Source organism: Dipteris shenzhenensis, chromosome 18, assembly GCF_047967505.1.
Source record: "Dipteris shenzhenensis isolate YYH24624 ecotype China chromosome 18, Dip_SZ_1.0, whole genome shotgun sequence".
NCBI classification, from domain to species: domain Eukaryota; kingdom Viridiplantae; phylum Streptophyta; class Polypodiopsida; order Gleicheniales; family Dipteridaceae; genus Dipteris; species Dipteris shenzhenensis.
The window spans coordinates 54312396-54325228 of NC_141613.1; the positions used below are offsets into that span (position 1 = coordinate 54312396).

The 12833-nt window shown below is 44.9% G+C and overlaps 1 protein-coding gene across 8 annotated transcripts in view; it reads left to right on the forward strand.

Annotated features, from left to right (window-relative positions):
* Positions 1–2280: 2280 nt before the first annotated feature.
* LOC147891431 (uncharacterized) overlaps positions 2281–12833 on the forward strand; it is a 122729-nt gene continuing 112176 nt past the window's right edge. For 6 of the 8 annotated variants that reach the window (XR_015542593.1, XR_015542594.1, XR_015542595.1 and 3 more), the window contains exon 1: positions 2281–2771. The gene's annotated coding sequence lies outside the window, so the exon portion shown is untranslated. The remainder of the gene's footprint in view (positions 2772–12833) is intronic. The other 2 variants (XM_087389501.1, XM_087389502.1) reach the window with 2 other exon arrangements.

A 12833-nucleotide genomic window follows, 5' to 3' on the forward strand; every position in this document is an offset into this window, starting at 1 on the left:
AATAGGCCACTGTATTAATTTGTGAAAAAGGGAGGATAGGAGAGGTGGTAAAAGCTGGGGGGGGGGGTGTAAAAGAGACCCTACCTGACTCTAATGTCGCTAGGAATTCATCTGAAAGTTTCTTCAACTAGTAGATCTTGCTTCTCACCCTATGGAAGAATTAGACTTTTGGGAACTATAATTGTTCCATAGGCTTTGGTGAAAAACCATGTCAAAGGCTTTTTGAAAATCTATGAGACAACATAAGCTATTGTCCCATGAAGTCTAATTTCCTCCATAGGTATATCGAGAGCCAAAAAAGGATTGCTCATGCTACAATAGTTTTGGAAGCATTTTTGCCCCTTGGCTCTCTTCTTGTGGTTCTTAGTGTATTGGCTCATTGTTCCTTGTGCATGTCCCCATATATTGATACCTGGGTAGATTTTGCCTAGTTTGATGGAAAGCCTTCCTTGCAGCTATGTCTAACATGTCAAATTCCAAGGCATTAGCTTTTCGACCTAGCATGATGCCTCCTTGTGGCTATGCCTAACATGCCAGATACCTAGGCATTAGCTTTTTCGACCTGCCCATTTCAAAAGCTCGCACTGCATCAACTATAAACTATTGCCATGCAATCGACCATCCTATTCTATGTCCTCGATGGAGAAGGGAGTGGGTGGCCAAACGTCTTCAAGTTCCTCCCAATAGAATTTATGTTCTTCTAGTCTCTCATAAATGTGCAATCATGTTATTTGAGTTTGTATGTCGTAGCTTATCTCCCCTTTAAAGTTCACATCAAACCCAAATCAACACAATCCTAGAGCTAGTTGGCTACCTTTTCTCTGCCCTTGGGGGACCTCTTATGCCCTCCTTTTCCTCCTTATTAATGTTGTCATCTCTTCGTTTGCAAGCATCGTCAATATACAACTAGGAAAATGCAAGCTACACCGTCGTACCACCCCTCTTTGCTTGTGGGCTTTCTAGGCATCCAAAGAGAGTGTGTCTCGAGCAAAGTTTGTTACCAAATCTCTTCTAAGAGTATGATGTCCAAATCTCCCAAATCCCCAATGTGACAAAGTCCCCTATTTGGAGGAGTTGCCCTAATCCCCAATGTGACAAAGTCCCCTATTTGGAGTTCCTGATCTATTTCTATTGCATCTAACAGAGAGAGACATAGAAAGAATCCATTAACATCTTGAAAATATAGAAAAGGGCCTATGGGATAATAGGTCCCTCCTTCAAATGTAAATTGATTTTGGATTTGTATCAACCCCCCCCCAGAGTGAATTTGATCAAACGAAGTAGTGCACCCCCCTCCTTTTGAATGAAAATTAATCTAATGCTCCCCCCTCCCCCCGAATAATCTCTCCATCCTTGGCTCCCCCTTGGCCCTCGCCATCTCTCCCTCCCCTAGTGCAATCCTATGGTTGCCCCCCTCTCCCTCCCCCTCCCCCTCCCGTTCCCCGTCACCGTTTCCCCTTGCTCCTCCCCTTGGACGAAGAACTTATTCCCAACCATGTCTTGTGCGAGGCATTGTAGGCATTCATGCCTCTCTCACCTGCCCTCACCTCCCGCCTTCCTTCTTCGTCTTCCCTAACCATCTTGTTAGTCTTCGCGCAGGGTATTGTTGGTGGCACCCTCTCTTAGGTTACACTAGGTAAAGTTAGTTTAGGTTTAGGTTACACTAGGTAAAGTTAGTTTAAGTTTAGGTTATGTTAATTAAGTTTAGATTAGGTTAGGTTAACTAAGGTTTGGTTAGGTTAGGCTTGGGAATTTTCTACTAGACGTTAGAAAAATCTTGGGCTTGGAATCATGCTTGTAGCAAGTCGACATTTTAGTAGGTTAACAAATCTAGTATTGGGCTTGGGAATTTTCTAATAGATTTTAGAAAAATCTTGGGCTCATTATGTAGCATAAGATATAGATTTTACAAGAAAGTAAATTATTATCTCCCCCCTTTGAATGTAAAATAGTAATTGGAGCCTATCACATGTGGTAGTCTAGTTTCCCGAGAATCTGAAAGCTTAAGTTCAGTTTTTGTGCTCTATTAGTTGGAGAAGGGGACATAAGCCCTCCCTTGAAAAGCAGGAGCCGGCACGACAAGGCCATAGCACTTGGTCCTGTACTCGGTCGCCTAGTGGACACAGGGTAGTTGCTCTATCCTACTACTCTTGGGAAGTGCTCTATCCTAGCATGATGATCCTAGCATGATGACATGTAGTTGCTCTATCCTACTCTACTTTTGGAAGTTGCGAGGAGGTCTAGCTACTAGGAGAAGTAACATTCTAGTCTCGAAAGGGAGGCATAATGGAGAAGTTAGGTTCTAAAATAGAATCATTGATGACGTGGCATGGCAAAATAGAGAGGAGCTACCACAACGTGCAGGAGCTGCATGCTTCTTTGAGCAGCAGGCTGCTGCTGTTCAACGAACCTTCGTTCCGTGTACATTTCATTATTTATTGGCCGCACCCCCGCACCTTTCTTGTGTCACCAAGTCGATCGCGCCTCGTAATTGCCAAAGTCCTTGCAGAGTCAAATCTTTTCTATGCTCAGCAGCAATTCAATTATTACACACAACAGTGGACGACCACACCTAGTACGATTTGCCGCTTTTGATCAAGCTTTTAGTCCCGAAAAGGAGATTCACTTTAAACATTGTAATCATTTGATTAGCGATGAGAATGCGAGAACGAGCTGCAGGCTCTAATTATTGATACATGGTGGGCCTGTTCGATCGAGACAACGACAAGAACTCTGGAAAGTTGTATTTAATCCTCAATTTTTACGTCGAGGTATTTGTTCTGGGATGGTAACGTGAAATTTTATCGTAATGAAAAGTTCTCTTGCAAGGATCAATGTACTCGTTTTGCTGAAATCCTTGCGCTTATTGGGGCTTCTCAAACCTGTAGAACTGACTAATTTACGCTGCAATGGATCATTAAATTTATGCTTCGATTATGAAATCGCCTCAATGTAGATCGCGATGCCCTTAGAATTCGTCTTATCGGGAAATATAAAATCAAGGCGTGATTGAGTTCACTTTTCGGTCGGTAGGACGGACTAGAGATGGCTTTGTTTTCATGGAAATATATAGATGCTAAGTGCTTTGGCGTTGACTTTGTCCTGTCCAGGACGATGATGGAATTTTACCTTAAGTAGATGCAGGGAAGTTGCTTCCCAGTAAAATCTAGGGGAATGTTCAGCAACAACCGGGTCTTGTCCATACCATTTCTTATTACGCTGTTATGTCAAAGATGAGTGAACGCTAGCATCTCTCCTTTTAGAATCAGCTTCTTTTTGTTTTGTTTTGAGAGCCGGCTTCTGCGTTTCAGTTCATATCATACATCGATCTCTACTTTCAAGTGCCTCGTCATTACAGCTGCCCTGTACTCAGCTTCTCAACTGGAAGTAGCAACTGTAGGTTGCTTCTTGCTGAACCATGAGATGCATGAAGATCCGAGCATGAAACAATTGCCACATTGGGACACTCTCATGTCATAACAACCCTGTCAAATCATTGTCCGTGAAAGCATGTAAGACCAGTGGAGACACATTACCATAGAACAGTCCCGAATTTTGCATGGTCGTGTAACGGAAGACCCACTTGACTGCGTGCCAATGCTCCCATCTTCTGAGAAGAAACGGAAGTTAAGCTCCAATGGTGTAGAAATTGGGAGCTGTCGGATATCCTTGGACTGACTCATCATTATACTCCCCTCAACATGTGCAAATTGGATGCCCAAGTAATAGTGCAATGAGCCATGTCTGTCATTGCAAATGATTTCAGCAAATGAGCCTTGAAATCTGCAATTTTTGTCATGTCTGGCCCAGTGACAAGCATGTCATTCACACAAAGAATGAGAATTAAAAATTCTGCAGCACTCTTTTGGACATAAAGAGTGGCCTTTGTAGGATGTTCTGAAAGCCATGGGTTGCATATGCACACTGGATGTCCAAGTAATAGTGCAATGTGCCCATGTCTGTCATTGCAAATGATTTCTACTAATCAGCCTTGAAATATGGAAATTTTCCCATATCTGGCCTTGTGACAAGCATGCTATCCACATAAAGAATGAGAATAAAAAATTCTGCAGCACTCTTTCGGGCATAAACAGTGGCCTCTGTAGGGCTGTTCTGAAAGCCTCGGGCTGTCAAATATGCACATGTTCATTGGCATACCATTACGCGACTGCCTACCTCAATCCATAAAGGGCCTTTTCCAGTTGGCAAACCAGATTTTCAGAACCTTTTTGCTCAAAGCCAGGTGGCTGAGTGACATAGACCTCTTCCTGTAAATCACCATGAAGAAAGGCGGTCTTAATGTCCAATTGATGAACCTCCCAATGTCTGTGGGATGCGAGAGCAAAGATAGACGGTATGGTCGTAATGCGTGAGGTGGGAGAAAAGGTCTCCTCAAAGTCAATGCCATGTTGTTGTGCATATTTCTTTGCAACCAAGCGGGCTTTTGAAGGGGTCAACGTTGCCATCAGCTTTTCGTTTGACCTTATAAACCCATTTTGTGCCTATAGCATGCTTGCCTGCAGGCAAGTCACACAACTCCCAGGTGCCATTTGCATGAATGGACTCAAGTTCAGCTCTCATTGCATCCATCCATTCTTTGCTGTCAAAAGCATCCTTGTGACATAGAGGCTCTTCATTACAAGCTGTGGCAATCAAAGCTACAGCCAAGAAATTACCCTGCATTTGTTTGTTCACATGTCTAGTGTGGGCAAGTAACGGCTCAATTTGCTTGTTGTCCTTGAGGGTGTCCAAAAACCAACGAGGGACTGATTTTTGCTGTCTAATGACAGCCCTCTCCTCTTCAACTACCTGCTCAATAGCATGGTGATCAACTGGAGGCATATCAAGCTGAGCATGAGCAACAGGAGGAGGATGTAGGATGCTTGAAGCATGTGGCATTATGCTTTGCACTGGCTGTTCTGAATCTGTAGGTGATTGGAAGAGGGGCAGCAAACAATCAAAGACATTTGAGGCCTCAATGGATGGCGGTTTTTTGCAGTCCAGCCAAGGTAAAGGCACATTCTCAACAAGAAAAACATCCTTGTTGATGATAACCTTGCTTGTGCTAGGCTGATACAACTCATATCCCTTGCTTTTTGAGCTGTAGCCAATAAATATGCATTTGATGGCCTTATCCTCAAGCTTATGCCTCAAGCATATGCCAATGGCCCAAACACCCGTATATGTGAAATAAAAGGCTTCTGATTGGTCCAGTCATCCATGACAAGCAGACATGTTTTGTTTAGGAATGGTGTATCGTGGACAACATCTTTACGTTTTGGGAGTAGTGGATTGGGCCAGGGAGGAGTCGCAGCCTCTTGCCATCCTTCTCTTGGATTTTGAGAAGGCATATGACAGAGTGGCGTGGTCCTTTTTGGAGGGTACCATGCGAAGATTGGGATTCTCGAGGAGGTGAATTAGAGGGGTCTCAGCCCTTTATCTAAGGAGTTCCAGCTAGATGATCATTGGGGGGCATGCGGGTGAGGTCTTTTCTCTTTCTCACTCAATTCGGCAGGGTTGCCCTCTTGCTCCCTTCCTCTTCCTTTTCGTAGTGGAGGCGTTGGGCTATTTTCTTCACTCTTAGGCGAATGGCCTCACAGGGATGAGGTTTCCGATCCGTTAGGAGGAGAAACTGCTAGACTCATAGTTTGGAGACGAAACAGACCTGTATTGGAGGGATCAACAACGAGCCTTGAGGATGTCAGGGGGGCCTTGGCTATCTATTGTGAGGCTCCGGGGCCCGCTTCAACGGCCCGCTTCAACTGGACTAAATCCATTAGCTTCTTCACGGGTATAGAGGAGGTTTAGAAGGTTCGAGATTGGGGGGTTGATTTTGGCATTCGTTGGACCCCCTGGGGACAGACAATGAGGTACCTTGGCTGCTAGGTGGGCATGGATATTTCAGTAGAGAAATCTGTTAGAATTATTACTATATTCTAGGCAGTGGCCAATGTATTGTAATAAGTAGGTTAGGGCACTTTTCCCTCATTGAGGTTTTTCCCCCTAACCACAGTCCAATCCCTAACTACGGTTAGTGGATAGGATAAGGGTTTTGTCACTTAGACAAAACCCCTCACTCTCACTTGTACTTCACTTCTTCTATTCTTTTTTTCAGCTCACTCTTGCTCTCTCACTCTTACATTCTGCTCCCATTGTTCTCACATTTGGTATCAGAGCAGGTTCTTCTCGCCTGTGCTTCAAGTGCTCCCATTGCTCGCAAGCTCGACCTTGAGCTCCCACTCCTGCCCGTCCGTACAGTCCGATGACTGTACGGATTTTCGTATGTACACCTGCAGTGACGCCGTCCGTACACATGTAGCTCCCGCACGCATTTCGTACAGCTCCATCGTCGGACTGCAGTCCGTACATCCGTTGCAGGCCGTACAGCTGCTGTGCATCATCTGTACCTGCCAGCTGCTGTACTGTCAGTTAGCCGCTAGCATTCTCTACTGCAGCGCCATATAGGTTGTCGTACAATTGCGCCATTCTATCTGTTGACCGTTGCGTACCGTCAGTTCCGTACAAGTTGAAGGTGTCCATACAACAGGCAAATTTTCTCTGCAGGTGGACTTTGGAAGGTGTTTTTTGGCAGGCATTCTTGCAGAGAGCCATTGTTTGGCCTGCATTTTGGGAGCACATTTGGGGCTTTTGCATTTTTTGCAGAGAATTGCAGAAATTTGGGGCTTTTAGTTGATTTGCTCCTTTCAGGTGCAATTTTTTGCAGAAATTTGGGGTTTTTGCATTTTGGATGCAATTTGGCAGTTGAAAGATCATTTGGGAAATTTGCAAACAGTTTTGGACTCGGTGTGAGTCAAATTGCACACTTTTGCCACTTTTTGCAGAATTTTGGGCATTTGTAGAGCATTGTGGTGCATTTCAAGCCTTTGATAGGTTGTGACAGTAATTGTCACTGTGGGCAGAATTTTTTGGCAGACTCTGGTTGTGCATTTTACATCCCAGGAAGGGATTTTACTTGTCTAGTTTGCTGTGTTTTTTGGGTTTTCTGGCAGAAATGGCTTAGAACAACCCCAATGAGGTGTTTGGAGTCCTCACACAGGAGGATAAGTTGGATGGCACCAACTACTCCTTGTGGAGTTTTATGGTTCGCAACATCTTAGTTGGTAGACATCTCTGGGATTATGTCAATGGAGATGAGGCAAGGCCAGAATCTATGGTTACACCTGTCACTCCTACAGCTGGAGGCAGAGGTAGAGGTCAAAATGCAGCACAAGTGATTGGAGCAGCAGTAGCTACTCCAGTGGCTCCCATAGCAAAGCAAGAAAACATGGGATTCTAGGGATGCACAAGCCCTTTTTGTTATTTCTCTTTCTGTCAAGAGGTTCATTATTCTTGACATTCGGTCATGCAAGACCTCAAAGGTAGCTTGGGAGATTTTAGAGAGCATGTTTGCAGCAAGAAATGATGCCAGAGTTTCCTTCTTGAAGAGAGAGCTATCTCATACGCATATGGATGAGGGAGCTTCCATGAATGCTCATCTCACAGAACTTCAGGATTTGAGGAAACAATTGTTGAATATAGATGAAGTTATTTCAGATTCAGAGACGATTACCACCGCTCTGAATTCTCTTCTCGAGTCTTATCTCGGTTTTCACACCTCGCTGAATTTGTCATTGGGGGGGGGTAGCAATCCTCTCTCTTTTCATGAGTTGGTAGGACTTTTGTTACAAGAAAAGCAGACAAGAAGAAATATGGCAACACGGGCTGGCAAGCATGCCATGCTTTCTAAGTTTAAAGCAACATGCCAATTAGCCCGCACATCAGCATAAAGCTGATTCAGGATAGCTCTCTTATAAGGCTAAAGGTGATGTAGATAAGCCTAAGAAGAAGGGCATTTGTCACTACTGCAAGAAGCCAGGTCACTACATTGGTGAATGCAAGAAGCGCATAGCTAAAGAAAAGAAAAGGGATTCGATTAGCTCCTAATGCACATGATGGAGGGGATGTTACAGGCAACTTTGTGGAAGAGCACTATGCCTTTTTGTCTTGCATTTCAGATTTTTCAGTGGATAGTCCAGATACTGCAGCCACTCTTGAGGATGACCCATATGCTTTCTTGTCTTGCAGTTATGACCTTTCAAAGGATGCATGCTCTTTCAGTGTCAATGAGACACTGAACACTTGGTATTTTGATAGTGGTGCTTCTAAGCACCTCACTTCTAAGAAGAGTCTTTTTCCATCTCTGCATCCACCACCTACTAAAAAGAAGGTGACATGTGCAAACAATTCTTCTTATTTAGTGTGTGGAGTGGGGGACATCTTACTCACATCCACGGATGGCATAAATTTCAGAATTACAGATGTTCTTTATGTGCCAGGTATAAAGAAAAATTTGCTTTCAGTGTCCTCTCTCAATCGAGGAGGATTTCAGGTCATATTTGATGATGCTAAGTGTGCAATCCGAGACAAAGACAATGACTATGCTTTGATGTTATCTAGCACTTTGTATCGGGGTCTTTTTCAGCTTGACATTTATGAAAAAAGATCTGATTTTGCACTTTCAGTGAGCACTCCTACTGCTGCGATGCAGAATGCGGACTTATGGCAAGCCACATATGGGCACATGAGCTATGGCAGCTTGATGACACCTCAGAAGCGTGCTATGGTTGATGCAGTGCCTCCTTTGGAGTCACCTCCTCCTCATGCATGTGAGGGTTGCATCCTTGGCAAGATGCATAGATTTCCTTTTAAGAAGGATGGTGCAATAAGACTTACTTGTAAATTACAGCTCATACACAATGATGTCTGCGGTCTCATGAGCACACCTACTTTTGGTGGTTATCTCTATTATGTTACATTCATAAATGACTTCACCAATAGACGGAAAGTCTACTTACGCTCGAGGTGGAGCACGCGGGCTCGAGTCTAGAGATAGCCAGCAGATAGGAGAAGTACCTTGTGGTAAGATCAGAGGACCACATCATTGGTGGGACTCTGGATCTGTCTCTTTTGTATTGTGTCCATAGTTGTGGACGGAAATATATATTTTGGTGGTTTCTCTATCTGGTTGGTTCATTGTCTATTGATGAGTCTGCACATCCATTGAATGCACATAAGTAAAGAAGTCTGTGATTCCACACCCACACCGCACACTGTGTGAGGTCCTGGGCATTACTATAAGTCTTCCGCTACGTGTACCCTCTGTTGGGTATTTTCTAACAGTCTTATCAAGGCTAGTCCATAGTGCAGAGAAGAGATAGAGCACTAGACAATCATTTGGCACATTGAGGTCCGTGATTCCCAAGGTCACATTCTTGGTCAAATGCACATCAATTGGGCATAGTGGGATATTGAGCCAACTAGGTCCTCGTTGGAGGATCATGACTTGATGTCTGATTGGGGAGATTGAGCTAGCCATCCTAGATCCTTCGTGTGAGAGCCTAAGACGAGAGGATGAGGATATCACACAGGGCTGCTCAATGGGATATTCTCCAAGATTGGAGTCCCTCTCTGAGATTGCTTTATGGTGTTTCTCTACAAATGTTGTGATGATGGGGTCCTGTGTGACATGCCCTCACTCTTCATCTTGAGCACCCTTTGTTTAAGGGACCCTTCGAAAGTTTTTGGATTCGTTGCAATCACAAATGATTAGAATGTTGGGGTGATTGGGAAACCGTAGGTTCATCAACTGTAGACCACACAGGTGATAGTGAAGGCTTATGCTGTAGGAGAATCGTCCTTTGGGAGAGGTACAATGGGACTTAAGATAGTGCTTTTGGCTTGCCTAAGTAGGACAATCCATGAGGACCATGTGGATGCTTTTCTTCTCGTATGCCACTAGCATAGGACACTGAGGCCGATAGTGACCTTTTTCACTACATTCATAGCAAGTGACCCCACTCTTATCTTGAGGCCTATCCTCACTCTTGGGTGCTCTAGGTTGTCGTGCATTAACCAAATGCAATTTCAAATTAGTAAACTCTGCCATCAATTGGGAGATATTATGATCTAACTCAGAGGACTTTGGTACCTGCAGAGTGCCCATTACCTTCACCTTAGAAGTTGATGAATCCCCCCATCGGAGACATTGGTTGGAGCAGCAGGTGCTGCACGAGGTGCTCACTAGGTCGTGGTCTCGTCTATGAATCAACTTTAGGCCATGGAAGATCTCCGATTTCTTTTGGCTGGTTCGTATGGTGGGCAGCCCATTGGAACTTGGCTGAAGCAGACGAGGATGATGTTGTAACCGGCCTTCAGTTTCCTAAAGGGCAGTAGACCATAACTTACATTGCATATTCATTATTCACAGCCACATTGCATCATTTCCAACCACTTAACTTTAAACAATACCACTTAGAAACAATTGGAGAAATAACTGGATGGAGGCTAGAGTGCCCTTGCTCAATGAAACCAAGTACAAGACACCACACTGGCCCCAAACACTTGGCGCTCCTTCCGGTATTTATTTATTTCTTTAGGAATGAAATTGGTACATACAACAAGGGCTCACCCTTGTGCTCATCCCCACGGGCTATTTCCACTGTCCAAGCCAAACTTTGGCTATAACCTGCATTCCATCCTAGTGCACCCACTAGTACCCAAGTGCCAAGGCAAGGCTAAGGCATTCACTATTGTCCATGACCAACTGTAAAGGTGCCCAAGCATTCCACAAAGCATCCAACTTACTCAACCAGGACTGGCAATCCCACAACCCACTGACCAGCCTCTTAGGGTGGTCAAGCTTCAACACAGATCTCAGGCTGCACAAGTGACCACAATACAGGAAGATAATCCACACTTTGCCCCTTTGATTACACCCGCTGTGACTGGGTGCCCAATCACTGCCTGAATGGCCAAGAGGGGCTTCCAAGAACAAATGGAGCAATAAGAAGCTTCCAAAATCACCAAATGCAATCAACATGAAAGGGATAGCGACAAGAGAACTCAAACCAGCTTCAACTGACTTCAATCCAGCTCCGAAACACCTCCAGAAGCAACAGATCTAGTGTGGAGACTAGCAGGAGGAACTGGGAGCTACAAGAGGGGAAGGAAAACTGGGAGCTGAGAAATGTGAAGAGCAGCTTGGGTGAGCAAAGAAGGGCTAAACTTCCATGACAGAATCCACCTGCAGCTAGGAATTGACCCGTGCAGCTTCAAATGATAGCCCTGCTTTGGAATGAGTGCTTCCGAAAGCATGCAGCAGCAATTCAGCAATCAAAAACACCTGCTGATGCGGGCAGCAGCCTCGAGGTAATTGCAGCTGTGTTGGGAGGTGAGCAAGCAGCAAACCAGTGTCAAACCAGGTCTGTAAAACAGCCTTTAGGACCCTGTACAGCGTGGAACATAACCGTACAAGAGCATCCAATGGCTGACAACAGGGAGCAGATCCGTACAGCAGCTCTAATGGCCCGTACAGTCTGTACTGGGGCCTTGAATGTAGCGCCTGCAGTCTGTACAGCCGTACGGACTGCCTCGAAATGCATGGAGATCCAAGAAATGCGAGCGGGGAGCTTTGGTAAACGTGCCAAGCCTTTGACTTAAAAAAAAACCGTAAGAAAAACCATCCCGTAATGTTGAGGAGAGGAGAAAGGAAAGGAGAGGTGGTAGGTAGTGCATGAGGGGCTGCCACGTGGCCCCCTCATTAAAGCTCTAACCCTTGCAAATCAATGGAACATTGGTTTGTCCCTCACATTAAAATCCTAACCATTTCTAACTAATGAAACATTGGTTTCTCCTTGGGCTCAACAATTAGACCCCTCTAAACCTTGCCTTTCCCCTAGCAAGTAGGCCTAATGTGTGCACCTAGGGATATCTGGGAAGTGTCGCTTCCCTTGGGCTAGTCCCCTAAGCCAAAGTTAGTCACGGTTCATAACTTCGCGTCCCCGTGACAATGTTACCTGCAATTGTTGCAGAATAGGTAACCAAGGGATGATTGACCATTGTTTATGGAGATGTCCTTCAACATAGAGGATCTGGCAGTGTTCGCTCAACATCATTGAGAGGGTGTGGTGCATCATCTGAGTATGTATGTGGGGGGATGGTGAAACCGGCCTTCAATAAATTAAAGGGCAGTAGCACTAACAAATAACCAGCCAACGTTGTTATATCAACAATTCAGCACATAAAAAACTAGGAGATTGGGAGCTAGGAGCTAGAGTGCCCTTGCACCAAGACAAAGACATAGATTGGCCCCAAACTTTGGTGCCCCTTTTGGTATCTCTTTGATTAAGTAAGAGGCTCTGAAATCGAGGCTACTTAAGAGATACATTCTTTCTTGCATCTGGGGCATTCCACATCCTATTAGGCATCCACATACTTGCATAGCCTCTGCTGTTCACCACTCTCACCAATCCTGGAAATAGACCTCCATCCCTACTCTAGAAAGCTTGCACACAGCCCGGAACTGTTACTAATAACCACGCTTGGCCACACAATTTCCCATAGCTCACTAGTGCCCAATTAGCCACCTATCTGCTCAAAGCAGAAAAGGGAAGCATACAAGAGCTTTCTCCACTGTCCAAGACCGCCACTCCCAATAGTCTCTCACCCTATGGGCAGCATACATTGTGAAAAATCACTCTGTTTCCCATAAGAGAACTTGCCCATCCTCAAAACGACCCATCCTTGGGCAATAGAATCATATTTTTTTATCTGCAGGAGGCAGTGAGAGAGCTACGATTGGAATTGGCAGAAGTAAAGGCTCGACTTCACATTCTGGAAGGGCCTGGTAAGCAGGCAGTAATTGATGAGGCTGTAAAATCTTGTAAGGATTCCCCCCCTACCCCGCAGCTAGTCTCTACTGTCAAAGATCTTATTCACACTGAAGTACAAACTGCTAAGAAGGAAGTGAATGTGGAAGTGGACACCAAAGCAAG